This window comes from Orycteropus afer, unplaced genomic scaffold, assembly GCF_000298275.1.
Source record: "Orycteropus afer afer isolate SDZICR_OR568_19922 unplaced genomic scaffold, OryAfe1.0 scaffold00290, whole genome shotgun sequence".
Classification (NCBI taxonomy): domain Eukaryota; kingdom Metazoa; phylum Chordata; class Mammalia; order Tubulidentata; family Orycteropodidae; genus Orycteropus; species Orycteropus afer.
In genome coordinates this window covers 3,264,698-3,268,804 of record NW_006921877.1, presented here as the reverse complement: position 1 = coordinate 3,268,804, position 4,107 = coordinate 3,264,698, and positions in this window count along the sequence as shown.

The following is a 4,107-nucleotide window of genomic DNA, read 5'->3' as shown; positions in this document are numbered from 1 at the left end:
ATCCCAAGAAGTAGCCTGTAAGTGACCGTTGTTATGTTGCTGGTGGTGTCGAGTTGTCTCTAACTCATAGAGATCCTATGTACAGCAGAACGACACACTGCCCGGTCCTGTGCAGCTCCACAATCCCTACTACACCTGAGTCCATCACTGCAGCCACTGTGTCAATCCATCTTGTCAAGGGCCTTCCCCTCTTTCGTTGACCCTCCACTTTACCAAGCATGATATCAACCAGAGAATGATCTCTTCTTACAACATGATCAAAGTAGGTGAGACAAAGTCTGGCCATTCTCGCTACCAAGGAGCATTCTGGCTGCACTTCTTCCAGGGCAGATTTGTTAGTTCTTTTAGCAGTTCATGGTACTTTCAGCATTCTTTGCCAGCACCACAACTCAAAAGCATTGACTCTTCTTCAGTCTTCCTTATTCATTGTCCAGCATTCACATGCATATGAGGTGACTGAAAATACTATGGCTTGTGTCAGGCACACCTTAGTCCTCAAGGAGACACCTTTGCTCTTTAGCACTTGAAAGAGGTGTTTTACAGTAGATTTGCCCAGTGAAATATGTTGTCTCATTTCTTGACTGCTGCTTCCATTGGTGTTGATTGTAGAACAAAGTAACATGAAGTCTTTGACAATTTCAATTTTTTTTTTTTTCCATTTATCATGGTACTGCTTATTGGTCCAGTTGTGAGGATTTATATTTCAGACTGTATTCTTCAATCTTCATCAGTAAGTGTTTCAAGTCATCCTCATTTTCAGCAAGTGTATTACAGGTTGTTAATGATTCTTCCTCCAATTCTGATGCCAATTTCTTCTTCATATAGTTGAACTTCTCTGATTATTTACTCAGCGTACAGATTGAATAAGTATGATGAAAGGATACAACTCTGGCGCACTCCCTTCTTGATTTTAAACCATGCAGTCTCCCCTTATTTTGTTTTAATGACAGCCTCCTGGTCTATGCACAGGTTTCTCATAAGTACCATTAAGTGTTCAGGAATTCCCATTCTTCTCAATGTTATCCATAATTTGTTATGATCCACACAACTGAATGCTTTTGCATAGTCAATAAAACACAAATAAACATCTTCTGGTATTCTTTGCCTTGAGCCAAGATCCATCTAACATTAGCAATGATATCCCTCCTTCCATGTCCTCTTCTGAATCCAGTCTGCATTTTTGGAAGTTCTCTGTCAATGTACTGCTGCAAACTGTTTGTGAATTATCTTCAGTAAGGTTTTACTTGTGTGCGATATTAATGATATTGTTCAATAATTTCCATATTCTGTGGGATCATCTTTCTTTGGAATGGGTCCAAATATGGATCTCTTCCAGTCAGTTGGCCAGGTAGCTGTCTTCCAAATCTCCCAGCATAGTCAAGTGAGTGCCTCTAGTGGGCATTCACTTGTTGAAACATCTCAATGGGTATTCTGTCAGTTCCTGGAGCCTTGTTGACTATTGGTTGCCATTACCTATCTTATGAATATTATGATTGATCCTTAATGGTTTTGCATATCACTTGGGGTTTTGGAAGGAAATAAAAATAGTTTATATTTTATTTTTTAATTCTGCAAAAGTTATTAGATAATTGATTCTATAATGAGTAATTCACTATGTCAAGCACTGAAAAATGTCAACAATATCTAAATGAATATCTAACAGCAAGTTATTTTCTCATACCAAGCAAAAGTTAAAGGATAAGTTCACTAAAAATCATTTTTAAGAATTAGCTTTTTTATTTCTTACTTTTGCTGGAAAGCAAGTTTGATTTTTAAGAATTTGACTACATTGTGACTTATATATTTATATAATTATCAAATTTCATATCAAATTTGATAAATTATAATTTATATAAGTAAATAAATTACATTAAAAGTTACTCAGCAGATACAATTATAAAGTTAAATACTAATTGCTTTTAAAATTCAACTCTTAAACATTTTATTTAGTGATTCTTAACTGTGCACTGAATAAAGAGTAAATCTGTTGTTTACTAGCTTTCTGTATAAAGCATGGGTATATATACAGTACATAAGGAGATATACAGTATACCTTGTCATTAACATTTTCTGGGGATTGGAGGTGATTAGGAAAAATTTTTTAAAAAGCCTTCTTAGGGGAACTGTTAACAAAGACTGAGAAGCATTGTTCTTATTGCTTAAAAACCTTGGTGTTATTCTTCACTCATTTGTTTTTTGGTACCCTGCATAAATCCATGAACACTCCTTTTTGCTTTACCTTGAAAATATATCTGATCACTTCTCATCGTCTTTTTTGCTACCACCTTGGTGCCAGCCATGGTTTCTTTGTCTGGATTATTCCAATAGCTTCCTAGCTAGTTACTCTGAAGTCTATTTTCAACGTAGCTTTAAAAAGATCACGTGAATATCACCATGTACCTTCTCTGCTTAAAAACTCCTGTGCTTAAAAGGGCTCCCCATCTCAGAATTAAAGGCCAAAGTCCTGTTCACAGCGGCCTACAAGGCCCTTTATGAACTCCTTCTTTCAGATCTTGGATTCAACTGCTTGTTCCCTCTCTACTCTCCTTTAGCCACACTGGCCTCCTTGTTCTTCCTCTAATATGTCAAGACATTCCTGTTTTAAGGCTTTTGCACTAGTAGTTGTGTATTCCCCTGCCCCCTCCATGTGTGCTTGGTTACCTTGTTCTCAACATCCAGATCAAATGTCACTTCCTTTTAGAAATTTTCCTGGATCAGCATACCACCATTACCCTACCACACAGGATCACTCTCTTTAGTTCTTTACAGATCTTATTCCTACCTGATATATATTTGTTTGTGTTCTCTTGACACTGTTAAAAATAATCACAAAGATATTAAAACATAGGGTTTATTTCAAGCAGTCAATCTGTAAGTGTGCAGGGGAGATAATTTTGTTCCCACAAACAAGGGCTCAAAGTACAATACTAAAAGATAAATATTTGAATTAGCTCAGAACAATAATATTTGATTGCTCTATGATTTATAAAACAAACTGCAAATTGAAAGAAAAAAAAACCTGCAAATTGGAGGAGTGCGAGTCTCCTTGAATAAAGAAAATGCAGAAAAATCATTCCCAAGGATTGGAGATTTCATAGGCACTTAAGTATTTTTTATTTAATGAATACAAGTTTCCATGGCAACAGAGTACTTAGTGATTACTAAGTTAGCATTAAAAAAAAAAACCAAAAAAAAAAAACCTCCTGAAAATTTAACTTCTTACTCATTTGTGGGAGCTCTGGTAGCACAGTGCCTAAGTCAGTTGACTGCTAACCAGAAGGCTGACGGTTCAAACCCACCTGCCACTCCTCGGAAGGAAGATGGTGCAATCTACTTCCGTAGTGATATTGCCTCAGAAACCCAAGGAGGGGTCGCTATGAGTCGGGTTTGACTCGACGGCACATAACAACCACAACAACTCATTTGTATCTATGAGACCTCTTGAAACCGAAATCAAAGATGCACACAGCCTTTTTCATTAGAGGTAATGGGTTCGTATTGACTATCTTTTTCTAACCCAAAAAGACTATTTAGAATACTGCAGAACAGTTCCTGGAGAGAAACAAAAGAAAACTTGCAGTTTGGGTGAGGATTTTATTGTTAATTTTTGACTAATAAGTTAAGAGAAACTCCTTAAAATCAAAGCAAGATGGCTGTGATTTTTTTTTTCTTTTTTCCCACACCACTAAGTCCTAGAGGGTAGGGCTTTTTGTCTGCTTTGTTCTCCGTATCTAAAACAGTCCTTGACACAAAGATGTTCAACAACGTTTCATTGAAGTAATAAATACTGGACAAGAATTGGAAAAGCCCTGGTTGTGCAGTAGTTTAAGTGCCAGGGTGCGAATCAGAAAGTCTGTGGTTAGAACCCACCAGCCTACTCTGCAGTGAGAAAGATGTGGCAATATGCTTCTGTAAAGATTACCAAAACCAAATACACTGCCGTGGTTGTTGTTGTGTGCCGTCGAGTCGGCCCCGACTCATAGTGATCCCTCCTTGGGTTTCCGAGGCAGTATCCCTACAGAAGTAGGATTGCCCAACCTTCCTTCCGAGGAGTGGCTGGTGGGTTTGAACCGCCAGCCGTCTGGTTAGCAGGCAAGTGTCTTAGCC